At 46.1% G+C, this 27906-nt stretch overlaps 2 protein-coding genes across 2 annotated transcripts in view; one reads left to right on the top strand and one right to left on the bottom strand.

Moving 5' to 3' along the window:
* PCTP (phosphatidylcholine transfer protein) overlaps positions 1 to 27906 on the bottom strand; it is a 97108-nt gene that overhangs the window by 64310 nt on the left and 4892 nt on the right. The gene's annotated exons all lie outside the window — the stretch shown is intronic.
* The window catches only part of MMD (monocyte to macrophage differentiation associated), a 142351-nt gene continuing 128451 nt past the window's right edge, over positions 14007 to 27906 (top strand). Inside the window, exon 1 of the mRNA XM_050920136.1 lies at positions 14007 to 14194. The gene's annotated coding sequence lies outside the window, so the exon portion shown is untranslated. The remainder of the gene's footprint in view (positions 14195 to 27906) is intronic.

Below are 27906 nucleotides of genomic sequence, written 5' to 3'. Positions count from 1 at the left end.
GGCTTCACTCCCACTGGGAATTGAGGCCAGACTCAGCTAGAAGGGGCCCCAGAGTGGTGAAGGTGCCATTGCAGCAGTACAGAGGCAAGACCGGTCCATGCAGACCTGGGAAAATTAGTAGAGGGGATCAGATGTGGCTCCTCCATCCCATATTCCTCTTGTGCAGGCAATGTGCAGGGATCTCCAGGACTTACACTGAGTTTCCATGCCCATCCAGTCCATTCCTCTGACTTCCTCTTTGGAAGGCATTATCTGCTGTGTCATAGCAAGGTACCTCACTGTTACTTATCAGTGCTCCAATTTAATAAGCTGCCTCTAACCAGGACAGTAGCTTACCCATCTCTACAACTCACAAGGCTTAAGCAAACATGTCTGTTCCATCAAACTGGATGTAATGAACCTGAAACCTAAAGCAAAATGGATTAAGAAAAAGTTAACCCAAAAACCCATACAAGCTGAAACTGACAAGTTTTGCATTGCTCTATATCTTGCTGTTAGGGTTATAGAGGTGCTGCTCCTCACGTAACGGCAGAGCAAAGATCTCTGACAATTTCCAATTACTTAGCTCAAGAGAAGAGCCTATTGTTTTAGAACACTTGGAGCCAGATCTCTCATTGGTGCAAACTGATGTTGTTCCATTGGGGTCAATGAAACTATGCCAATTTACCAGGGCTGGCTCTAGCCATTTCGCCGCCCCAGGCACGGCAGCATGCCGCGGGGAGCACTCTGCCGCTCACCGGTCCCGCGGCTCCGGTGGACCTCCCGCAGACGTGCCTGCGGAGGGTCCGCTGGTCCCGCGGCTCCGGTAGACCTCCCACAGGCGTGCCTGCGGATGCTGCACCGGAGCCGCGGGACCAGCGGACCCTCTGCAGGCACGCCTGCAGGCAGGGCCGGCTCCAGGCCCCAGCAAGCCAAGCGCATGCTTGGGGCGGCATGCCGCGGGGGGCACTCTGCCAGTTGCCGGGAGGGCGGCAGGCAGCTCCGGTGGAGCATCCACAGGAACGCCTGCGGGAGGTCCACCGGAGCCATGGGACCAGCGGACTGGGGCCTTGGGGCGCTGGGGCCTGGAGCCGGCCTTGCAATTTACATCAGATGGGAATCTGGCCCTTTAAAAAGAAAAGTAAGCTTAGTTTTTCTGTTAAGTTAAATATCTGTTATCTGTATCTATCATGCAAGTAGAAAGGCCTTTCAGTCATCATTCTGGCTCATTGAAATCAGTTTGTAAATAGACATCCTGCTGTCATAGCCACTTAACTATAAATAGACAGTTTTCGTAAGAAAGTCCAATGATTGGATCGATTGCTTCCTGATCCGGAAACGAAACTGGTGCAGCTAGATTACTACATGAAAAAGGGTTAATAAAATCCATGCTAGAAATAGACAGTTAAATCACCCCCTACCCTTCAACCTAATGCAGGCAAAACTGTTCGAGGCAGTGACTGTAAGATTAGACACATCACTGGTAACATTTCAGTTGTTTGTTAGATCAGCTCCAAAGTTTTAGAAGATAAACATCTCAATTTTTCTTTTAAAATAAAATCTTAGAAAATTAATTTCCCCCTCTACTTGCCAGCACTTGAGTCCAGAGCTCAGTCTTTGCTTTGCAATAGCTGATCACACCATAGCTATCGTGCCTTGATTACCAGGAGCCTCTTAAATCAAGGATTGTGAGATACATAAACTGAAAGCTCTCTGGCACTCTTAAGAGTATTCACACAGTGCTGCCTAAAGTCCTAGCCCAGAGCGCACAGAGTGAAGTAAAGTGTCAGATAGGATCTCTGTGGCCAGCCTCTTTCTTTGATTGTTCTAACATCCTGGACAGGAATAGAGGGGAATACCCCAGGACACTCAAAAATCCACTTGAATTGTCAAGTGGTTGTAAAGTGAAGAACTGCTGAGAAGAAGCACAGAGCCCTGAGTTCAGGTCTTAACGGGGAGGAAGGACAGATTTTTCCCCCAGCTAATTGTTTTAATATATGTTCACAGCTTTTAAAATTCTGCAAATGATTTGGGGTGTTTACAAAAAATAATTTAAAAACAAATGAACATACAAACACACTACCCTGTGCAAAGTTTTTGCAGTTATTCTTTCAAACATCTTTGGGGTGTGGACAACAAAGATGTACTCGCTGCAACAGTGTTGCCTAATGGTTAAAGCAGTGTGTAGGGGGGAGTTCCAGTCAGAGGAATATCTTCCATGTTAAAGCCTTATGGAATAACTCATTTCTGGTGGAAGCTCTCCTCTTTCCTACTGCCATCAAGGGTAGAGGAAGACCTCAGTTCTGACCTGAAGTTTTCATCTGTGAGATGAGACTATAGTTCAGTCTCAGCAGGAAATGAATGGGAATACAGACTATCTTCTTAACTCATGAATGAAACATCCAGGTCAGGACTGAGGGCTTGTCTGCATGGTGAGTTAGCATGCAGCGAGCCAGGGTGTGAATCTACAGGTCACCAGATTGCTGTGTGCTTACTCACTGTGTGGACACTGCTACAGCAAAGTGACGGTCCTGGAGTATGGCTTAACATACTACAGACAAGCCCTGAAAAACACTGGTAGACAGTTTGGAGAGGCCTGCAGCCCTGCTGCTCATGATGTCCCTGATCCATGGATAGAGCAAAGGCTTTGTTTTACTTTTGTATAAAGCACATGTCTGAGTCAGGAGATCTGGTTTCTACGCATAGCTTTGCTAGACTTCTTGTGCGGCCTGGCTAAATCACAATGCATATTTGCTAGTGCCAATTGTGGTGGCTGCTTTTATGCTGTGGCCACCTCTCCAATAGGAAGTGGGCGCATAGGCCACGAAACAGTGACTCAAAGAGGTATCAATTTTCCATTTAGTCTTACAGTTAGCTTGCATAAATAAAATATAAAAATAAAATTCCCTTGGTAATAGTGAAACTATTTGCTTTTCTGTTGAAGAATCTCTACTGAGCCTACATTGCAATGAGCTGAACCCCTTTGAATCAGAATTTGCTAATGTTTGGGTCCAGAACAGAAACCTGAACTGAATATTTTGGGCTGCCCACCTGTTTCACTAGAATACCTTAAACATCCATACATGGCATAGAGACACACCTATGTTCACAAAACTTTGACATCCCCCTCCCCCCCCCAGCAATACCTGCTTCATACGCATTGGGACTAGAGATATTTTCATCACAAGGTATGTAGGGCTACGTTCTGCTACTAGCAGCATTCCCCTGATTCTCAGTGAAGTCTATATGAGCTGCAGCTGCACATAAAGAGCTACACACAAGAAGTTCTAGTGGTCCTACTAAATGCAAAGACAATGCTGCATATTTTTGAGTGACATCTACTGGCACCTCTCTTTTATAGAGCACTCCTGCAACAGGGACAAAGGATTTCAAGTGGGAGGAGGGGTTGATGTGGGGGAGGAGAAGATGATCAGGAATTCCAATATGGTCAGTCCTTTTCTGCTGTCTGTCACTCACATGCACATCCATAGGGTCATGGGATGGGAGGAACAGAATGAGGGCAGCCAGCTTCAGTGGTGTTACTGAGCATGTTCAGTCAATGTGACCACGCTCAATATAAGCAAAGCAGCAGATCTGGTGGGCACATGACCCCACATGCCCCCTCATGCGTTGACTCCCTGTGCAATGGTGCCAAGTCAGTCTTACGCTTTCAAAAAAGTCTCCATTCATTTTGGATGCCAAATTTTAGGCATTGAAGCTGGGCAACCAAAAAGTGGAGCACATATAAATGAGGGAGCACTTCTGAAAACAAACAAACAGACAGACAAACTCAATTTTCCCAATTGTAATATAAAACAACTGCTATTTACTGCCCTCAGACAGGAGGTTGAGGGTATTAGTTAAACCCTCCTAAAGTACTTGGATATCCTTGGGGAAAAGGAGCTTTCTGAGTGTCGTTATTAGAACCGGTTGACATTTTTCTGACTGACCAAGGTCCCATTGGAAAATGGTGATGTGATTAAAATCTAGATGTTTTGTAGAAACAATCAATTTTGTGAAAAAAAAATCATGGGAAATTTAGAGAAGATTGAAATGTTTCAATGTTATCATTCTGAGTTTTACGTTAATGTCACGTTTCATATCAAAACCGTAAAAATATCAAGAATATTAGTTTTGCAAAAAGAGCTGAAATTTTGACCTTTTGTCCCAGTTTGGGCTGAAGCAGCATTTCAAAATCTCAGAATTTCCCGCAGGATAGGGGTCTAGCTCTCATCATTATTCCTTTGCATCTATTCACCCAGTCAATTTGCCCTGGCAGGAAAAAAAATAACCTGACCCAGGAAATGACCCACTCTGATCAATATCTATGCACACATTGTTGACACTTTGCTAAAACCCTGATTCTGACTATGTCACTCATTTCACTGAAGTAGAGTGTTGGCAGTTTCAGTTTCCCGTGGCTGAGGCAAATCTTTTGTACTTTTTCCTTTCGGTCTGTTTTCTTTTACTGGTGTTACAAGCTTTCAGAGAGACAGACATCGCAGGCCCTTGGGCAAGACGTACAAAAGAACTCTTGTAAAAGTAACAACATGCACATCTGGCATATAGATTTATAAGTATGACTGTCTCAGGTCTTTGGCTGGATAGTGGTATTGTCTCCAGGTGTGGTTCATGCAAGTAGTTTAACACTAGAACTCTGCAAATATAACCAGCAGCAGTTTTGCAAGTTAATTTGACAGAGCTCTTTCTTCTATCTATTTGTCATTTGGAAAGGAATAAAAACCACACATTTTTGGACTTATTTGTTAGTATTTTGGTAGCAGCTAGAGGCCCCAATCAGCCCCCCCATGGTGGTATGCACTGTACATATATCATAATAGAACTGTTCCAGAGAGTTTACAATTTAAAACATATGGTAAGAGGCAGCAAATTGAGACCAAAAAACAAATTGGGGGGAGGGGAGAAGGCAACAGTGAAATTGTCGGATTTGCTACAGTCAGCAGCAGCCGCAGCCAGCCCATGTCTAGCCTTTTTAAAGTGTAGCCAGTTTTTATCAGAACAAAGGAGAGGCCAGGTAATTCAGATTAATCAACTTCCAAAGCTTGATGTGCCCCAATCTGCCCTCTGTGGGCAATTCATTACTCCCATCTTGCTCCATCATGCCTGTTTTAATTGATTGGCTAGTGCTAACTGTTTCCAGCCATAATTCAGTCACAATTCTAAACCTAAGGATCTGGCAGTATGAGCAATTTGAAAGGCCATACTGCTTGCCAAGACACTCGTCACAATCCTCTCATCCCAGCTACTTCACTGTCTCTCTGGCTGGAACCCTGGTAACTAACACAAGGGTAGTTTTATGGTCAAGACACTAGATGAGGGGGACTCCGGATATTTATGTTCAGTTCCTGGCTCTGCCATAGATTCCTCTTCTCTCTCTGCCTCAGTCATCCATATGTGGACGATGAGTATTGCAAACCTACAAGGAGAAGTAGCCCTCATTTATATCTGACTGACTGTCAGTAAGAGATCATGTGTGCAGTGGATCCAGCATAGTGTGATTTTAAGTCAGGCATAAAACCAAGGCTCTTGTTAACTATTACTGAAGAAGAATGACTTTAAAAGTCAATAATGTCCAAAAGTGTAAATAAAGCGGCTACAACCAATTTTTTTTAATTAAGCTAAATTTTGGTTAATTTTTAAGGGCGAGGTTTCAAATGCAACCCCACAATGATATTTCCCTTGGGCTAACATAGCATGGGAACCTCAGAATAAAGGATGTCATTGATGCAAAGTTTGATATGGAAGGAAGGAAGTACCATGAAGTCAAAACTCGGAACTTTCAGTTCAGAGACCTGCATGCACAAAGTCACATTCCTTGGCCACGTGAACTGTATCACAACTCAGGAGTCACAGCCATCTGACAACTGTCTTTGGGAGAAGCACTTGGGGAGGAGTATGTTAAAGTACTGGCAAGCATTCGTTAAGGGATGCTAGAATGAGTGGGATTACAAGAAGGTAATAATGTAGGTGGCAGCTGATAGCCGAATTGGAGAGAAACCATCAAGACTTCTCATGAAGAAGGAATGTTTTAAGTCATTAACCATTTCCACTGTGGAGAATATTTAAAGGGATTTTAAAATCTACTAAAAAAATTGTAACGCATTTATCCAGAGTGTGGTTTTTTTCTAGTTAAAATTCTGTTTGAAGAACGTTCAAAGATGCTGGAAATGGGGGTTAAGGTGGGGACAAAACATTGGATCACATTTCCAGTGCAGAGCTTTCACTCTAGTATATGAATGGAGCTCACTCCCTGTATCTGCCTCCTCTACAAGTCACCCGCAGTTCTGAAGACTGGAAATTGCATTTTTTCCCAGATCTTTTTCCACTTTAGTATTTTCCCTTAGTCCTTATTTGTATTTATTTGCAATACAAAACATACATAGGCAGCCATCCCACACTCTGGTTCCCGCCCCGATATAACAATTTCATAACAAGATGATAGAACATTTTAATAAGTTTGCCAAACATGTGTCTATTGCTCAAGCATTTACATAATTAAAAACAGATTTGTTAGATGCTTGCACTTTATTTCCAGTCTGGGTATTTCTAACTTTCACTTCCAACTCTTGGGTCTTTTTAATGCCCTTTTCTACTAAATGAAGGATCATCTTCTCTCTCTCGATAGGTGCTCACACTCCATGATCACGTCACCTCAATGTTTTCTTCAATAAGCTAAATGGGTTAAGCATCTTAACTCTCGAAGTCTGAAAACATGCCTTAGATGAATTGTTCTTTACATTATGTATGATGTAAAGTAGCGTGGCTTGTCTTTCTATCACACACAAGGCTGACGGGGGGAAATCCTGGCCCCTCTGAAGTTAACTGCAAAACTCCCATTGACTTCCATGGAGGCACAATTTCATCTACTATATTTTTTCATGTGGACACCAATGGTCTTTATCTTTATAAGAGACATCGGATGTTCATGGCTGCTCTATGGCTCTGAGGAAAGGAAATTTAACAGTCTTCCAAATGTCCTTATCAAAGCAGAGAAATTGTTTCTCACATACAGTTGAAAAATTATTAAGTAATACAGATCTTACGTATATTCACTCAAGCGCCTGATCCAGTGTCCACTGCAATAAATAGGAATCCTCCCTGTGACTTGGATCAGGTCCAAAGTGTATATAAAAATAGGAAGCTCTTTTGATACAGACACTATACAATACAATCCATACAGATTGTTCCCATGCAGAAAATCCTTTGGGTTTTGGCCATCTATCAATCGAAAAATCCAACCTCCTGTAAAACCACAATCTAATCACACCACACACTTGGTGAAACTGCAGAACAATCATGCTTGTCGTTGCTGAAGAAAAGCCTGCTGTTAAATGTCAATTTTTCTATCACCAATAGGAAAATCAACTCCCAGACTGTTTACAAATCCAGTTTGGGGACAGCTGGGCCTGATCCCAGACAAACTTCCTCTATGATAATTGCTAACATATCAGCACAACATGGAGATTTTGTTATCTGAACCCATAATTTGTTTAAAAATCTGTCACGCATCAAGCAGTCTCCCTGAAGAGGTTTATTTTCTTATACAGATAGCAGAGGGCACTCTAGGGTACCAGAGATACCTTATTTTCATATTTACACAACCAGAATTAAATTTGACACCAAACCCCCTTATTCCCTGGTCTATGTATTTGGTCTGGAAACTGTGGAATGCATTTGGTTCAGATAAAAGACATTATAGGAATTGAACGTTGGGAAATCATGATGTTTTAATTCCAGAGTCAGCCTACAATACTCAGATGCTTAAAGTTAAGCAAGTGCTTTGCTGGATTGAGGCTTAAGCAACTGCATATTACATCCAAATAAAACAGGGGTCTCAAACTCAATTTACCTTAGGGCCAGGGCCAGTCCTCAAATCCTCCCAGCGGGCCAATAATGTCACTGAAGATGAAGTTCAGAAAAGAAAACGTTTATTTTTTATTTCTAATTTCTTAGAAACAATAAAACTGTCATGCAACTTTCTACAATTCTTTGGCTGCCAGAGAGTTTTTAGTGTTTACCAGCCACCTAGCAATGCTTCAGTTCTGTCAGTTTGATGATGTTTGGCCTCAGTGACTAAGCAGTGGAAACCTTCAGGATTGCAGCAAGGTGTGCATCAGATAGTTGTGTTTGGTATTTTGACTTGTTTATATTCACTGTGGAAAAAAGTGATGCTGCCTCCATGGCTAACTCTGCCTGGCGACTAGTGATGATATCTCTATCCCTCTCCCCCAGCCAATGGGAGCTGCACGGGGCAGCGCCTGCAGCAGACATTGCTGGCAGCATGCGCCTCTCTTCCACGGGCCACAGTGAGGAGGTTCTCGGGTCGCAGATGGCCTGCAGGCTGGCACTGAAATAAAACCTGTCCTGATGCTCATACCTTCATCATTTAGTGATAGGATACCATAACCAGTCATGCAGACAAGAGAAAATAGTTTTGGTTATACATTTGAGATATATACTAAATTACAGATCAGATATTTTTCAGTTAAACCTTCTAGTTCAAGGGTGGACCACAACATATTTTCCTCCATTGGCTACAAAACAAATTGGCATAGGATTAGAATATTGTTTCCAAACTAATGTGAGTGCACTCTCATCGCCTGCCCTTCGAGGAAGATTTGGAGAGTCTCCATATGTGTTTTGAAATTCCTGGACCAGAATAAGCCATCAAAAATATTTTGCAACATGTGGGTTTTATGATAATGGGGAAGAGGGAGCGTTCAGTTTGGATTTTAAAAGAAAGATTTCATGTTTGGCTTCCCAGACTTCCCAGAGCTGTGGAAGTCAGACTGATTTTTTTTATTCCGTTATTCACAGTCTCTTCAAGAATCTTTCATCTGAAGACTTGAGTATTATTACATATTTCTTGTTGCTAAGCCCAAGCAATAATCAATTTTGTCTGTGTTCAATGAGCAGGTGTGAACTGGAAAATAATCTAAAATTAAATGTAACATGTTCCCTGGTACAGAAAATAACTAATCAATAAGATCTTTCCATAACAGAGAATTCCCATTCCAGGATCACTAGAAGTGTACAGGAGTATTGTACAGTATTAGGCAATCAGCTTTGATGTCAATAGTTAACTCTGCCATACCTTTTCATCACACTGTAGGATTAGACCTCCATGTTGAATTCTTTAAATACCATAGTACTACTCTCCAGGTTGCACTGTAAATCTTGTATCTACAATGTACATCTCTCCCTGAGACTTGTGTAGCCAGGATCATGGATTGATGCAGAAGTATTTGGAGGTAAAACACATCCTGAAAATGTTTTGGAGAGGACTAGATCTTGTACAACAATCATATATCAGAGAAATGTGAATGTAACCAACTCTCCTGCTGACCTTTATTTTACTGTATCTGTTTATTTAAAACAGGAAAAATAAGCCCTTTGGGTTAGTTAATACCTTAGGTAACTAAAATATACCCAGCCAGCCCCAATTCCTGACCACTTCCTTGTTTACCTTGCTTCTTGGCCAGGAGCATTTCACATGTATATTTTTCAATTCAAGACCCTATCCTTGGTCACTAAAACCAGAGATGAGGCTCCCAAGTTACTTAGCCATTTTTGAAAAAATTCCTTGTGCCACATAAATAGACAAGTTCATATAATGCTCCAGCATTTAGACATACCAAAATCCTGATCTACTGTTATTCCAATCATTTGGACAAACTCTGAAGTAGATCATCATCAAGAGGTTCAAAGGCAAGTAGAATGCTCCACTGAGTCAAGAATGCTATGCTATGTTATATCACAACTGAATCGGACCCAACGTTTTTTATTTAAAATCCCTTGCAAAGATTGGGGTGGGGGTGAGAAACAAAATGTTAAGTAAAATGAACTTATTTTAAGCAAATAAGTGTACTCTTGTATGGCTCTGCTTTCAAAGAAAGATGAGGAAGTTCTGGTGGACTAGACATATAGTGCCAACCCATAGGAGCAAATGGAACACCGGTCTCCACTAGGACCGTCTGAGCTTGGACTTCTGCATCCTTGCTATCGGCACCAGGACTGTTACTATGGATGTAAGCTGGAGGGCATCTACATTAGGTGAGCCTAGAGGGAGAGATTACAATGGACAACTAACTGACTTTTCAACTGCTTAGCAAACTAAAACAATAAAGCGAGTTTGCTCATCTGGAACAATGCCAAACTTGCAATCTTTGTGCTCTAGAGCATAAATATTTTATTTTCTATTTCTAAAGTACTCAGCATTTAAATGATGCATGAGCTTTATTTCCACTTCGTAATAGCACCTGTGAATGCAAACCTTCCAATGATTAGTTTGGATACTTGGGGAAGTACACCCTTTAACAGGGATTTATTCTACTGAGGTGCTTATAACCTGCTTTATCAGAGGTTTTGAGCGGACGCAACTATTGACTTCAGTAGGAGGTCAGCACTACTGAGAGATCAGGTCACCACATCACACTGGGATGAAGTACCTTACAAATATCTAGGGTCTCCATTCTGCAAACCCTTCAGTAGTCTTATGCAAATAATTTCCTTAAAACTAATCATGATAGTTAGGGTGGCAGGATCAGTAGATCTTTTCTATTATCCATCCTTCCAGTGTTTCCTACTCTGTGGGTGAGGACTTTCCTTCCCATTGCCATCCTTAGTTTTTAAGCTAGATAGAGCATATACTTGTACAAGATGTTCTCTGTAGTGTCCTTTCTGCATGTCTCTGATATTGTATGTGGGACAGATTAATGTGTTGTTTAATAATTAACTAGGGCATCATTCTCACAAGGTATCACAAGGCAAATGTGAAGGTTTAGGATGGGATTTCCAGTACTTACGTGTGTTAGGAGCATAAACACATTGCAAGTTGATGAGCTTTGGGCTCCAAAGTCACAAAGGGCCAGATTTGTTAAACATAGGTGCCTAAAGATGCAGATAGGCACCTAGATGCCTTTGAAAAATCTCACTAGACACCTATTTCCTGTTAATAGTTTACCTTGAAAATGCCTGGAAAAAATATGCCCCTTAGGCAACTTTAGGGTCCATTGGATCTAATAGGTATGAGAGCAGGGGCAGCAAGGGGGAAGAAAAATCAATTGACTTACAACAGCTGAGGGCTTTTCAAGGTCCTAATATTCCAGATTTGTTCCAGTGTAAGCGGGTAAAAAAAATGAAATTTTTATTAACTTCTATTGCTCCCAGGTAGAGGTGAATATCACACAGAACTAATTACCCTTCAATATACTCAGGCAGAGGACTCATTGTCATGAGTCCTCTTAGAAAGGTTTGGGAACAGAATAAAGACCAGCATACACTGAACTGGAAATAATACAGATCTCAGAATCCATTGGTTTAATACTCAGTGTAGATGATTAGTAGCAGCCCAGGGTATATCCTGCAGATAAGCTACTGTGTATTCTGTACAACATTCCTTGAACTCTTCTAAAATCTCCATTCATCACAAATCCATTTGGCTTTCACAGGGATCCAGCTGCCTCCCAGGTTAATGGCCATCTGAGGAGACAGAATACCAAGTATGAGGCAGCAGTTTGCTCAGGAGATAGCTTCATTTAAAGCAACATTTATTCATTTCTCCCACATAAGCTAGCAGAAAGAACAGAGAAGTCATTTGCAGTTCCTGTTTGCAACTAGGAGGTTGAAAAGAAACAGATCATCAAACAAGGCATGAGAAGAATGATGCAGGGGAGACTAAAGCTAAGTTCTGCCCTTGACTTCAGGGAGTGATTCACACTAACATCTATGGACATGTCTACACTGCACACTAAGTCCCAGCACTGGCTCAGGTTGGTGCCTAAGCCCCCCTGTAATCCACACACAAATCAGTCTGACTTGGGTCTCCAAAGCTCAGGACCTAGGTTCTAGGACCTTGCTAAGGGGAAGATTCAGAGCCTGAGTCCAACTGGGACTCAGGTCCAAGCCCAAGTCCATCTGGGACTCAGGTCCAAGCACTGTCATTTTGCAGTGTGGACGCACTTCACGCCACAGACACAAGTCAGGTCTGCATAGTGCAGTATGGATGCATTAGCATGGTTAGGAGACCCAGGTTCAGCAATTGTAAGCCCATGTTTACATTGCAGTGTGGACATTCAAGTTTGGGCTTGGAAATGCTGAGTTCCCAAGCAAGAGTCCCACAGACCTGGGTTTCCAAGGCTGAATTTATACAGTTGTGCTTAAAACAAAGTGTAAAGGAGAAAATATGGCCATCTCCACAGTGACTATGCAGGCTCCACAGGCAAGAGAATGGCTGCTGAGTGGAAGGAAGATTTGGGAATCTCAAGGGGAGGTCCATAACCCTCCACACCTCACAGTCTAGTTTGTGGTTCTGTGGCAGTTGTGTGTGTGGGCATGCACCTCTGTAACAGGAAGGAGAAGGGCAGAAATTTTACTCTCAGGCTAGGAATTGATAGTGGAGCTTGGGAAATGGGGTTAGTTGGTTGGAGGAGGGTGCAGGCAGTGCAAAGCATGTGGAAAACTGTCCTGAGCAGTAGTTAGGGATTCCCCTTGAGCTGGGGATACTCTAGGGTGGGTTAGGGTATGTGCCTACTTCCATTAATCCTGGACCAACAAAGTGGCTCCTAGGGAACTATTCCAGTTGATGTAATTGCTCCAAGTTACACCAGGGGCTGAACTGGCCCCGAAGAGCAAGGATGCAGAAAATGCAGTTGGGCTAGACCTGAGACTTTGGTCCTTCATACAAAACTTACCATCACCGACCGGACTGGAGAATAGGTTACACATCTATACCAAGGATGGAGTGGGACTCAGCTACACCATTCATCAGAGAGAATGTCTATAGGATAGTAACTGTTTCACAGTTGCTCTCTCTTAGTGTTACACTGAAATTAATGAAGTGCACAATACATTCAGCAGCACTAGCTATGTGGATTCATATACAGCACCCGCCATTGATATATCTTGGCACAAACCAAATGTGTTCTATCTGGAAAGCTTCAGAGTCATCAACTAGCTGAAGCCAGGACAAATGCTGCTTTTAATTATACCTGTTCTTTCCCCCTCACCCTAACAGGAGTCAATGAGATTAGCCCTGCTACTTTCACTTCTTGCCAGGTAGCTACAGCGTTAGTATTATTCTGTCTTCCCCTGTCATTAGCTAAGTAGCCCGTCAACAGTTGATATAGCCACTACTTACACAAATGGAATTTGCTAGCTGGGTAGAATCCTCAAGCTTTCACAGCTGTGCATCAGCTATGATCTCTACTGACAGGATCACATGGATGTCCTTTCTGCAGGTGTCCGTCACAGCTCTAGCATACACTTCAGCAGCCCGTTCAGTCTGACAGATGGAAGTGAACGCGGAATTCCAACTATAAAACATTTCGCTGGTGCAGCTGTGATAAAAGATATACACGAGCTGACATTTTGTGTGCACTACAACCTGAAAGGGTCTAAGAAGAAAAGGACTGTGATAAAGTGGAAGGAATGCAAAGTTCCCTTCCCGAATTACCCTAAATCCGGGTCTTAGAAACCAGAACAGATGCAGAGTAATTACTGCTGACTCAAGCTGACAGGCTGATCATGCTAGCCTTGAACAGAAGCTAACTGGGGCTGAGCATTGCTCTGGGACAAAGAAGAGCCTACAGGGTAATCTTAGGACCAATTATGCTTTGGAAAAAAAGCCTAAATGTGTGGTTTATGTTCTGTTGCTTGAGTTATTAATAAAGCCAAACCTCAAGAAGGGAAAAGTGGGGTTGATTCCCCTTTTACTTTCATCAGTGCATAGGTGCTGGAACTAGGGGTGTCGGGGGTGCTGCAGCACCCCCTGACTTGAAGTGGTTGCCATTATATACAGGGTTTACAGTTTGTCACCCCTGCATCAGGAATAGCTCTGCTGAAATCAAAGGACTTGCACCAGAGCACAACTGGTGCAAATTGGAGGCAAATCAAACCCAGTGTGCATAGCCTCTGTTCCAGTCAGGGAGGAGACTTCACATACTTGCTTGGTTTGCAGCTACTTAACCTTTGCAAAGAATGTTTTAGAGAAAGGCAGCCAAAATATTTCAGTGCATAGTTAGCAATTATCTACCACCTTTACTACATTGAGGAAATGGAATATGGGGGTGAAAGGAAGAGCTTTATTTGCTGTTGAAAGTGTTAGATTCAGTGCGGTAGACAACATGCAGAAATATGAAGTCATTTCCAGAAAACACAGCTGTTCTCTATGGGCTATGATCTGCATCTGACTAAGGTGTGTGATAACATCTCTTTGGCAGATTTTGATGATTTAACTGCGTATGTAATAGTAATAATGTCATAAAGAACTATTGAACTTTGGAGGCAACTTTTTCTGCTTTATAGTTGTACTATTTATTTTGCTTGCACATAGCTTTACTAGACGTGGTCAAAAATTTGTATTTTTTATTTCAGCTCAGTGTGACAGGGTTGAGGGGACCCATCTCCCTTAGCGCATAGGTACAGAGTGTGATGCAGTAGGGGCTGTCTGTGTGGGGAGTGGGAGAGCAGGGGAGGACTTTAGGGGATGGACGATGCCAGGGCCTGTAACCTGAGCTAGGTAAGGGAGGGGAAAGGTCAACACCTTTGCCCGGGAAGGGGAAAAAGGAAGGGAGTGGCAAGAGGGAAGCAGTTTGAGTTTGGGCTTGGGGCTGGATGGGCGGAGTTCAGGGTATCCTAGCTAGGATCCAAGCACCCTGAAAGCCCAGAAGGACTCGGTGAAGGGGTCCTAACTGTGCCTGCAAGCTCTGCTGTAACCTGTGTTCCCGTTGTCCAATAAACCTTCTGTTTTACTGGCTGGCCAAGAGTCACTGTGGGTCCCAGGAAAAGGGGTGCAGGGCCGGACTCCCCCACACTCCGTGACAACTGGTGGCAGAGGTGGGATATACTGCACCCCGTGGACGGTGCTTCCTGCAGTAAGTGACTGGGGAGCAGTAAAACGAAGGGGTGGTTAACCCCTGGGAGTGTGTGCCCAGTGAGAAGCACTTTGCAGTAACAGGGTCCCCCAGGGGATCGCAGTGAGCAGTCCCAGGGGCGGAGGAGTCTGCAGCTCGACCCTGGCAGAGAGGTGGTGACCTCAAGAAGGGCTGGTGCACTAGGGGTCCCCCTGGAAACCGTGGGGAGCGGCAAGCACCCCGGCCTGTGAGTGGCCAGCAGGAAGATGTATGCCAAGCGGCGCAAGTGCGACCTGCTGGAGCTGTGCAAGCAGAGGGGGCTGCACCCGGGGAGGCTCACCAAGGACCAGCTGATTGCCCAGCTGGAGCAGGGAGACTGCATAAATAAACGGAGCCCTGTCTCTGAGGGAAGCAGCCAGGCAGATGCAGCGCAGGCACCAGTGTCTGTCCCCGCTGGAAGTGGTCAGCCGGCGGACGAGGGCTTCCCGAGACCCCCCCTTCCTAGGCCTAGGGGAAGGGCGGGGAGGAGCCCAGTGTATACCGAGGGCACCGTGACACCCCCGGCCAGCAGGGGATCCTCCTGGCGAAGCTCACCCCCCAGCAGGGGATCCTCCCGGCAACGCTCGGCATCCGTGGAGCGGATGCGGCTGGAATATGAAAGGGAGCTGAAATGGGAGAAGCTCGAGTTAAACAGGCAAGAGCTGGAGGAGAAGGTGAAACAGCGTAAACATGAGGAGAACCAGTGCCAGCGTGAGTGGGAGGAGAAGGAGAAACAGCGTAAACATGAGCTGGACCTGGCCCAGCTGAGGAGAAGTGAGGCCCCGGCTGCCGTGAGTGAGGGGGGACCCAAGCCTACAAAGAGCTTTGATAAGCACTTGCTGCCCCGGCATAAGGAGGGGGAGGACATAGATACCTTCCTGACGGCCTTTGAGAATGCCTGCGAGCTGCACAGGGTTGACCCTGCAGACAGGATCGCAGTTCTCACCCCCTTACTGGACTCCACAGCCGTGGAGGTGTACAGCCGACTGAAAGGGGCGGAGGCAGGGGAATACGAACTGTTCAAACAGGCCCTGCTCCGCGAGTTTGGGCTGACTCCTGAGATGTACCAGAAAAAGTTCCGGAGCCAGCGTAAAACCCGTGAGGTCACATACCTACAACTGGTCAACCGGGCGCAGGGGTATGCCCGCAAGTGGACAGCTGGGGCCCAAACTAAAGAGGACCTGCTTGACCTATTCATACTGGAGCACCTGTACGAGCAGTGCCCGTCCGACCTGAGGCTGTGGTTGATGGACCAGAAGCCGGAGAACCCACAGCACGCAGGCCAGCTGGCCAACCAATTTGTGGACAGTCAGGCAGGGGATGGCAGGGAGGAGTCTCGAAGGAGCAAACCTGACTCAACGCAGAGAGAGAGTCATCATGGGACCTCCCAAAGGGGGCCTATGGAGAACCCCCCCAAAAGGGGAAGATCCAGCAGCAGGTCCCTCCGACCCACTCAAGGGGACCCACGAGACATGGGCTGCTATCGCTGTGGCCAACGAGGTCACATACGGGCCCAGTGCCCCAAGCTCAGGGACAGACCAAGCAGACCCAACCCGCAGAGGGTGGACTGGGTAAAAACCCAATCGGAGGAGGGGCTACATTCCCAGGAAAGGGGGGCTGGCAACATACCACCTGTGGATGCTCCAGGCTCCGGGTTTTTGGTTTACCGGGTGGGCGCGGGGCTGCCCCTCCGGAAAGAGTGCATTGTTTCCCTGGAGGTAGATGGGAGGAAGGTCACTGGGTACTGGGACACGGGTGCAGAGGTGACGCTGGCCCGGCCCGAGGTGGTGGCCTCAGATCGGATGGTGCCCGACACCTACCTGACCCTGATGGGCGTGGGCGGGACCCCATTCAAGGTCCCCGTGGCAAGGGTACACCTGAAATGGGGGGCCAAGGAGGGCCCCAAGGATGTGGGGGTACACCGATATTTGCCCACTGACGTGTTAATGGGAGGGGACCTCGAGGACTGGCCTAGTAACACCCAGAGTGCCCTGGTCGTGACTCGTAGTCAGAGTCGGCAAAGGGCACTGCACCCCGACAACGGGGAAGGTACTCGACCCGAGGTGCAGGACCCTAACCCAGGGAGCGGGGAACGCCCAGGGGCACGGTTCAGAGAGGCTGCGGCCTCAGACCCAGCCAGCAAGAGAGAGCCGGTCCCCATCCCTGTCCCAGCTGCTGAGTTCCAGGCCGAGTTGCAGAAAGATCCCTCCTTGCGGAAGCACAGGGACCGGGCTGACCTTAGTGCGGTACAGACCATGAGGAGAGGTTGCAAGGAGAGGTTCCTGTGGGAGAAGGGGTTCCTGTACCAAGAATGGGCTCCCCCAGGGGAAGTAGAGTCATGGGGAATCAGGAGGCAGTTGGTGGTTCCCCAGAAGTTTCGTCACAAGCTGCTGTACCTGGCCCATAACATCCCTCTCGCAGGGCACCAGGGAATCCGACGCACCAGGCAGAGGCTGCTACAGAACTTTTACTGGCCTGGGGTCTTTACCCATGTCCGACAGTACTGCCAATCCTGTGACCCCTGCCAGAGGGTGGGGAAGGCCCGGGACAAGGGGAAAGCGGCTTTGAGGCCTTTACCCATCATAGAAGAACCTTTCCAGAAGGTGGCCATGGACATAGTGGGACCCCTCAGCAAGACGACCTGGTCAGGAAAGAAATACATCCTGGTGGTGGTGGATTTTGCCACTCGCTACCCTGAGGTGGTGTCCTTGTCCTCTATCGAAGCAAACACAGTGGCAGATGCGCTGCTGACAATTTTCAGCCGGGTGGGGTTCCCCAAGGAGGTCTTAACAGACCAGGGGTCCAACTTCATGTCGGCCCTGCTCCGGTCCTTATGGCAGAAATGTGGGGTCCAGCACAACTGGGCCTCAGCGTATCACCCCCAGTCCAACGGGCTGGTAGAAAAGTTCAACGGGATGCTGAAGATGATGCTAAAAACATTTATGAACCAGCACCCGCAGGATTGGGACAAGTACTTACCTCACCTGCTGTTCATGTACAGGGAGGTACCCCAGGAATCTACCGGGTTTTCACCTTTCGAACTGTTGTATGGAAGGCGGGTAAGGGGGCCCCTAGACCTAATGAGGGACGAATGGGAGGGGAAGGCCGCTCCCGAGGGAGAGTCAGTGGTGGAGTATGTCCTGACCTTCCGGGAAAGACTGGCCGAGCTCATGGGCCTGGCCAGGGAGAATCTGGCCCGAGCCCAGAGGAGGCAGAAGGTCTGGTATGACCACACGGCACGGGCCCGTGCCTTCGCCACCGGGGATCAGGTGATGGTTCTCATCCCCATGAGGAGAAACAAACTCCAGGCCACCTGGGAAGGGCCCTTCAAGGTTATCAAGCAACTGAATGAGGTAAAGTATGTGGTGGAGCTGTCAAACCGGACACATCACCGTCAGGTGTACCATGTAAACATGATGAAACCATACTATGACAGGGGGAATGTGGTGTTGGCCGTGTGTGGACATTGGGAGGGGCAGGGAGATGACCCCTTAGTAGATCTATTCCCTGGGACAAAAGCTGGTTCCCCCCTGGAGGCGATTCCCCTCTCTAACCAACTGACCCCGGGCCAGCACGCTGAGATCAGGGGGGTGCTGCATCTATACTGACAGCTGTTTTCCAACCAGCCTGAACGCACTAATTTGACTGTCCACCGGGTGGAGACCGGGTCACATCCCCCTATAATATGCTCCCCTTTTCGGGTCACTGGTAAAACTGCCCAGGATCTTGAAAGAAAGGTCAGGGACATGCTGGCTTTGGGGGTGATCCAGCCGTCTTCCAGCCCTTGGGCCTCGCCAGTGGTGCTGGTCCCCAAAAAGAATGGGTCAATCCGGTTCTGTGTGGACTATCGAAAGCTCAATGCCATCACCGTATCTGATGCCTACCCTATGCCCAGGCCTGACGAGCTCCTAGACAAGCTGGGAGGTGCTCGGTACCTCACCACTATGGATCTTACCAAAGGCTACTGGCAAGTGCCGCTGGACGCAGATGCCAGGCTGAAATCGGACTTTATCACCCCTCTGGGGCTCTATGAGTTTCTGACCCTGCCCTTCGGCCTCAAGGAAGCACTGGCCACCTTCCAGCGCCTGGTGGATCAGCTACTGAGGGGAATAAAGAGTTTTGCTGTGGCGTATATTAACGACATCTGCGTCTTCAGCCAGACCTGGGAGGACCACATGTCCCAGGTTAAACAAGTCCTGGACCGACTCCAAAAGGCTGGGTTAACAGTAAAGGCTGAGAAGTGCAAGGTGGGAATGGCTGAAGTATTTTACCTGGGCCATCGGGTGGGGAACGGCTGCCTGAAGCCGGAACCAGCCAAGGTGGAGGTAATCAGAGACTGGCCTGCTCCCCAAACCAAAAAGCAGGTCCAGGCCTTTATTGGGATGGCGGGGTACTATCAAAGGTTCGTGCCCCACTTTAGTGCCATAGCCGGCCCCATCACTGAACTGTGCAAAAAGGGGAAGCCAGACAAGGTAATCTGGACTGAGCAGTGCCAGGAGGCTTTCCGGGCGCTGAAGGAGGCTCTGGTTAGTGGCCCAGTTCTGGCAAACCCAGATTTTGACAAACCCTTTATGGTGTTCACCGATGCCTCAAACACGGGACTGGGGGCGGTGTTAATGCAGAAGGATAAAAACGGGGAAAGACACCCCATCGTGTACCTGAGTAAGAAGCTGCTACCCCGGGAACAAAGCTACGCGGCCATCGAAAAGGAATGCCTGGCCATGGTGTGGGTCCTTAAGAAGCTAGAGCCATATCTCTTTGGGCGACACTTCACCGTGTACACTGACCACTCTCCCCTGACCTGGCTGCACCAGATGAAAGGAGCCAATGCCAAGCTCCTGAGGTGGAGCCTGCTCCTGCAGGACTATGACATGGACGTGGTCCATGTGAAGGGAAGTGCCAACATGACAGCAAATGCGTTGTCCCGGAAAGGGGACCCTGAACTTCCCCAGGTCACTGGGCAGAGTGACCCTGCTCAGTTCAGTCTCGAAGGGGGGAGAGATGTGATGCAGTAGGGGCTGTCTGTGTGGGGAGTGGGAGAGCAGGGGAGGACTTTAGGGGATGGACGATGCCAGGGCCTGTAACCTGAGTTAGGTAAGGGAGGGGAAAGGTCAACACCTTTGCCCGGGAAGGGGACAAAGGAAGGGAGTGGCAAGAGAGAAGCAGTTTGAGTTTGGGCTTGGGGCTGGATGGGCGGAATTCAGGGTATCCTAACTAGGATCCAAGCACCCTGAAAGCCCAGAAGGACTCGGTGAAGGGGTCCTAACTGTGCCTGCAAGCTCTGCTGTAACCTGTGTTCCTGTTGTCCAATAAACCTTCTGTTTTACTGGCTGGCCAAGAGTCACTGTGGGTCCCAGAAAAAGGAGTGCAGGGCCGGACTCCCCCACACTCCGTAACACAGAGTATGTGTCACTTGAGTCTATATCTCTGTAACCAGAGTCGATATAGTGGCTAACGTCAAAGTATTAGCTCTGTTTCATGGGGCAGTATGGCCTAATGGCCAGAGTCAATAAATCCCCTCTCTTGGCAGGGCAGTAAGGCCTCAGTGGATTCACTCCAGTTTGCTGGGCTGACTTTGGTTTCCAGACCTTGCACTGTATCTGCCCCTGTTAGCAAGGAAGTCCAGCACAAGGGTCAGAGTCAATAGGTTGGCCCCTCTTAGCAGAGCAGTACGGCCTCGTGGCCAAAGTCAGTTAGAACCAGCCCAGTTGGAAGGGTAGTAAGGGCTAGTGCTCAAAATCCATGGATTCATCCCTGTTCACAGAGCAGTACGGCCCAGTGGCCACAGTTGCTGGATTCATCCCTGTTCGCGGGGCAATAAGACCTTGCGGCCAAGTGGCCTCATTCAGGGAAGGGGGCCACCATACCCAGAAAGGGGGGTAGTGGCAGCCCGGGTAGGGGGGCCTGGGCCCACCCTCTCCACTGGGCCCCAGCCCAAGTAGTGGCAGAAGCATATGCCCCTGAATTAGTGGGGGGGCAGGTCCAACTGAAACATGCTGACTCAATGTTCTGGTTCTCTAACCGGGCCACTATCTTTCCCTTGGGTTGCTTCCTACTGTGTTTCTCGCTGCTGCAGTCTGAGAAGCTCGACTCCCTCTGGGTTCCTCAGGCTGCGCTGTCCCTGGCGACTCCGGACTCTGTGGGTAGCCTGGTGTCTGCCTGGGTTGCAGTGTCTCTGGCTCCCATGGCCTCTGGCTTCGGCTGATCGTTGGTTGGAGCCAGCAGCATGTGTCCTTCGTCTCCGGCAATCAGCCCCAACTGAGCTAAGCTGCTCCCTTTTATACTGGTGCATTGGCGCATGCCCAGTAGGGTTTAGGGGGCATGGCTTCCTCAGCCCACAATGTAGGGTTAACCCTTGCCAATCCAATGCGGGGTGAGAGTGCCCTGTCACACTCTGCTAAAAGCAGAACCCCCACACAGGAGTACTTCAGTAAATGGATGTTTTGCCCTTAAAGATATGGGATTTGATGTGTTTTCTATCACTTGAAGTCTTATAAACACGATGAAGCCTAACAGATATGCTCTAGCTCAGACATAAGGTCACTGGCATGATGCAGAAATTACTGGGTAAGATTTTGTGGCCTCTGTTATGCAGGGGTCAGACTAGATTATTATAATGCTCTCTTACAGTGTAGGAAAGTGTACCAAAATTCATGGGGATTTAGCATTTGCGATAATGTTTTCCAGAGTGTCTCATCTCAGTTACACAGTGGAATCCCACTCTTGTTAGTCCATCTAAGTATTAGTCAGTCTTGTATTGTTGAGCAGCATACATTTTTAAAATAGGGAACATTTTCATTACTATGTTAAATGAATGAGCTGGAGGATTTTATTTAAACTCTTCTGTTAAAATACGTCAGCCGCCGCCACCACCACCGGTTGATCTATGAAAGGCAGAACCACATTCAGCTCTCTGTGAGGTCTACTGTACTGTATATAAAGCCCCAAGGAATCCAAACACAGTCAGCCTGTTAGACTGCGTGTGTAGGAAAACTCCTCTATGGTCCAGTCAGTTAGGTCAGCAGACATCAGGCATGGCAGCACTGCAGCAACTGTACCAAAAGTGTCCAATCAAGAGAGAGAAAGTAACGGCTTTAGGAATGAAAATGTACTGAGCCTTCTTGAACATAAGTACCTCAGTCATTTTCATGGGGAACAATAGGAATTTCCCTGATTTCATCCACTTGTTTGGGTCCAAAAGCATTTAAACAAACAAAACAAAAACACAAACAACTTTGTTGCACGAGTGTAACTGAGAGCACACGCCACTGTAGGCAATAAGGTTACATGGTTATAGCACAGTAGATTTGGCATTTCATGGTTAAAGTGTTGATCAGTTTATGAAAACCCCTGTGTGCATGCTGTTTGAGTAGTCAACATGACCATTTGCAATTGGCCATTGTCTGATGCTTCGTACCTCAACTTGCAGAAGAGTTGATTTAGAACTATTTGCAATACAAAGGACATAAGGTTCTTGGGCAAGAAAAGTTGTTTTGATACACTTATATATTCTCTTGCTAAAGCAAGCTTTCCCCCAAATGTAGCTTCAGTCCCATCACAATTTTGCAACTGGTTTGGAGTTAGCTGGTTGGTCAGCACATTTTTTTTTCCTGGCATCCTGGTCCCTTTTATGTTTGGAAGCACAGTGAGGATATGATGTTGTGGGGCCTTCGGTGATTACAGATTCCTGATATAATTAGACACTCTGAGGTGCAACAACTTCAAAGAATTACACTTTACATCGTATTTCTTGCACATAATGTCACTAGGAACACTTCCTCTCCCTGGAAGTAATAAAACAAACCCTGCTTGAGGATTTAACTGTGCTTTCCATTGGGGTCTCTAAGAACTGTACATCTGAGTCACGTCCAAAGTTCTTAGTGAAACAATTAATCTTCAGTCTCCCCACTCTACAATACAAGCCTATTCAAAGCTAGGACCAACCTTTCAGAAGATGAAGTCATTTTCATGCATTCTTAAGGGACAACCAACTGAGCTAGTGCAAAAAGGCAAATCTATTTGTGTTGAGTAATATTTGGAAAAAGAGCCCTTTAAAATATGGGAAATTGAGATTATAACCAGTTACAAAGAAAATTGACATCTGAAATGATTGAACTCATTCTCCTGAGCTACTGTTGTAATTAAAAGGGGGTGTTTTGTGACATAAAAAGTGTTTTCTTATGCACTGTAACACATTTCTACTACACGTCTTGAAACAAAGGACCTACCAGCAATCAGCTGAGGAATCTCAATTAGAGCTCTCTGGGGCAGGGGCAAGGCCAGAAAATTAGCACCAATCATTTGTTTGCTTCACTAGCATCTGAAGTTTCTTTAATATAACAACAGACCATGACAAATCCATAGGGGGAAGTTATGGCATCAAAATTTATTGCAAGTTCTGGGCACAGCTGACTTCTCTACATGTAATCTATCAATGGCCTTCAGACAATGAAAGACCCTTTTTACACAAAAAGAGTCCTCCAGCAACATAGAAGATGGAGTTTTCTAAGATACTGCTGCCCCATTCAGGGCTTATGATAACATGTCCATGCTCATCTGCATCAACAAATTACCCTGGAATTACCTTATCATTCTTTCAATTACTTTATTCTAAAAGGCCAAATACATGGGTATCTTGGTTATATGATATTTATAAAGTAACATGCAGATACACAGTTAAATAACAGGTTTCAGAGTAGTAGCCGTGTTAGTCTGTATCTGCAAAAAGAATAGGAGTACTCGTGGCACCTTAGAGACTAACAAATTTATTGTAGCATAAGCTTTCATGGGCTACAGCTCACTTCATCGGGTGTTTGTAGTGGAAAATACAGAAGGAAGAGAATATATCACACACACACACGCACACGCACACACACACACAGAGAGGGAACATGAAACAATGGGTGTTACCATACACATTATAAGGAGAGTGATGAGTTAAGGTGAGCTGTTGTCAGCAGGAGAGAAAAATAACTGTTTGTAGTGGTAATGACAAGGAGATATAAAGAACTGGGGAGGGGAGAAGAAAAGCACAGGGAAATAATTTTACTTTCTGTAATGGCCCATCCACTCCCAGTCTTTATTGATTAAGGGCCAGATTTTTAAAGCTATGTAGTTGCCTAACTCCCACTGAAGTCAAAAGTTAAAAATTTGACCCTTAGTAATCACACTTGAAAACATCAAGTAATTCAGAAACAAGTCATATAAAAGGAAGTTTGGAGAATTACAGAATTCAGATGTATAACCCATCACGAACAATTGTTATAACTAATATAAATTAAAAGTTATCTGGAGTACTCTGTGTTTAGATTTGAGGTTGGTGAATCATTTAAACCATTTTTCCAATCCATTATGCTATTTGTCTGAACAGGTTGGAATTCTTATTTGAAATTTACCAAGTCATTTGGGCCACAATGGAAGTTAGGAGTCTAAACGGCTTTGTAGATCTGAGCTTTGGTGGCTATAGCTCTTTATATCTCATGGTGTGGTTCTTTTTCCAGAGCGGATAAGCATGACTCATCAGGCCAGTTTCAGCTTTGTCCTGCACTTTGTGTATTCATTTACACCAATATGTAGCAAGTGCAGAGCGAATATACTTCCATTCTGACCTGGCCCATGGCATCTGGTTTGAAGACTCACAGCTGTGAACTCAAAGGATGTTTTTCATGAATATTCACTTAACATTTTCTGGTTTCTCACTCATTTAGCAATTCACTAGAATGTTTGTGAAAAGCCAAAAGAAACATGCACACACAAAATGGCTGTAAAAGAGGAAGCGAGTTTCAAAGTGGAATGAACATAAATGGAATGTATTTTCCATTATTCACCCAGCTCTACTTTAGATGAGATTATAGAATCCAAAGAGAACTGTATATGACCCAACACACCATTCTAGTGGTCCTGGTGGTGCAGAACAAAGAAAATGGCAGTATCTCATACAGACAATGTCTCAATAAATACAGATTGCCATAGACCAGGGCTTTGAGACTGTGGTTATTCAAAAGAGTATCCAGAGTGAAATCTGTCATTTTTTGCAAGTGAATCTTTTGCAATGAAAAACAGTGGCAGCCACATTAAAGATCCAAATGTGGGAGTTATGAGCATTGAGTCATCATTCTTGACACAGAAAGGAATTCTTTGCCATTAATAATGCAAATGTAGCAAAATGCAAAAGTAGTTCAATAACTGGAGATAAACTGATCCTGCCAACTCATTTTTGCATCCTGCCTAGCCACATATCAGTAACCCTATACAACTGAAACAACTTCTCCCTGAAATAACATGAGCCAGCGAGCCTGTTATTCTAGCCAGACTTGCTTGTCACAATTTTTGTTACCCACACTGGACCATCAAGTGTAGAACTACCCGATCTCCCTCTCGGACTTTGGAGGGTCAGATGCTCATCTGGATCTAAGATTTGTTACTTGGGCCTCTTGATTGATAGGTTTCATATTACTCCCCCCTCTCCACACACCTTATATAGAGCTTGATCCAAAGTTCATTCATGTCATTGGGCATTTCCCCACTGTCTTCAATGGGCTTTGGACCAGGCCCATAGATGGTAGAGACTTACTGCAGTTTGAAAGTCTATAGGTTCATAGAAATGTAGGGCTGGAACGGCCTATGTTAGAAGTGTAACCCAGTTCAGGATAACGGGCAGAACCTGTCACACATATGGATCCGTATGCTTCTCACTGTGGGCTCACGGGGGGAGGGATAGCTCAGGGGTTTGAGCATTGGCCTACTAAACCCAGGGTTGTGAGTTCAATCCCTGAGGGGGCCATTAAGGGAACTGGGGTAAAAATCTGGGGATTGGTCCTGCTTGGAGCAGGGGGTTGGACTAGATGACCTCCTGAGGTCCCTTCCAACCCTAATAGTCTATGATTCTCTCTGTTTGTCCTATTCGTGACTCCCCTTCAGAAAGTTACACAAGTGTCCAGCACATGATTAGCCTCTCATGAAGAGTGGTTTGTTTCTTGATTTAAAAAAATAATGAAATAAATAAAAAAAATAAAAATCTCTGCTCTGCCTTGTCAGACAGACAAAGAAATTTTAATGATTCAACGGGGGTGGGGGAGGGGAAGAGTGGATTCTGAATTAACTGGGCACATCCTTACTGCTGAGAGACTGTACTGCATGTTCAGTAGCATGGGTTGGCTCAAAATTATCCCAGCAGGAAGTGTATAATGAAAAGATTATTGAGCAAGAAAGATTTAAACTAAAGTCATTTTAGATGGAACAGCTGGCTTTGTTTTTAATTTGTGCTATCAAGAAAAGAAGAAAGGAAATTCTCTCTTCTTTCATGTAGAGGACATTAACAACCTCCAGGTGCTTAATCATAATCATTGTATTGCTCGCTTAACACATCCAGATCTATAGTGTCTTTTGTTGAAAAATTTCAAAGCTCATTACAAATCTTCTCTTATGTTCCGAGGGTTGTTGCTATGTGTGAAGACCTATTTTGAAAAAGCTTCTCTTGTAGAGTACCAAGCACTTATTTGGGTGTTTTCTCTTTGTGGTTTTGTGTGGGTAATACAGGAGACAATGTCACCTCTGAAGTTTATCTGTAGACTTCTCATCCAGTGCCGAAGAGGTACAAATAATTGCAAGCTCGCTGTATCGCTCAGAGACATCTAGCTCCCTGAATGCACCTACAAGCCACATAGTTAACCATCTAGAGCCTATAAAATTCACCTGCCGTCATAGGAGCCGACTCCATGGGTGCTCTAGGGCTGGAGCACCCATGGAAAAAAATAGTGGGTGTTCAGCACCCACTGGTGACCTCGTCGATCAGCTCCTCCCTCATCCCCCCAGCACCTTCCACCCACTGGTAATCAGCTGTTCAGCAGTGTGCAGGAGGTGCTGGGCGGGAGGGAAAAGAGCAGGGCAGGAAGAGGTAGGGGATGACCTTTTAAGATTTCAGTCAAGATTCCTGCAGTACCCTAAAAAAACAGCCCACTACTATTGAATAAGTAAAACTGGGTTTTGTTTGCTTTGAAAGAAAGGCTGAGGACTTCCTAAAACAGGAGCATATGGATTTGTTTACTGGGCAAGTTGTTTATTGTACTAATATCAATATTTTTTTAAAGGAGGAAGTGAGCTGCAAGTCCCGATAAACATTGTATAATAGATGGTGCTAGGAAGGAGCTGCTAATCAAAAATCCATCTGAACGTACACAAAGACTTAACTTAATGTCTGTTGAATACACGAGACCAATTAATTCCACATCAAGTACTGAAAGCCGTTCTTGTACTTTGGGTAATAAGGAGCATCCACTCCTGTTCATAAACACGTGCATATACTACGGTAGTTAAAAGTTAGCAATACTAGTCATTATAATGTTGTTCTCAGCAATGTAGGCTCACTTTGTAACTCAATGTATTGGCTCCAAAGACAACGTTCAATGGCAAGTTGTATGAGACTGCAGCCTGTATGAGAACGCACCCTTGTAGAGCAACCTTCTGACCAAACAGATCACTCAAAAGTGTACCTAGTGGCAGGCAAGACAGTCCTACTGTTGTTAAGGGGATGCTCAGGAATAACCATTGCAGGATTGTGCCCATATGTAGAAGTGCTGGCCAAGGCTTTGCCCTCTCCAAGGCGGCGGGGAGCCACACCGGCTCACGGCACACTGCTGAGGTTTGGAGAATTAGTCCAGCCGCGGGAGTCTTTCCTGGCGGCCCTTGCGGTAACTGGAATAAGCACCGTAAGCCCAGGACCAGAGTCAGGGCAGGGCAGCAAGGAGTCAGAGGCTCAGGCCCCACCGGCAGGAGCTGAGCAGTAACAGTACAAACAGTAGCAAAAAGGCCTGGCCCTAGGTCGGAGCAGGGCAGTAATGAGTCAGGCCCTCAGCCATGGCTGAGCAATAACAGTAGGCCCAAGCCTCCAAGGCCTGGGAGAGGGGGAGACGGCCACCCACAAAGGGGGGACACAGGCCCACCCACTCCACTACGTCCCAGCCCGGGGCCCTAGCAGGGGCAGATGACCCACTGCTGCGTCGGTGGGGATCCCGGC

This window comes from Gopherus flavomarginatus, chromosome 12 (assembly GCF_025201925.1).
Source record: "Gopherus flavomarginatus isolate rGopFla2 chromosome 12, rGopFla2.mat.asm, whole genome shotgun sequence".
Lineage (NCBI taxonomy): Eukaryota > Metazoa > Chordata > Testudines > Testudinidae > Gopherus > Gopherus flavomarginatus.
Note: the sequence above shows the minus strand (reverse complement) of the source record. Positions and strands in the feature narration are given on the sequence as shown.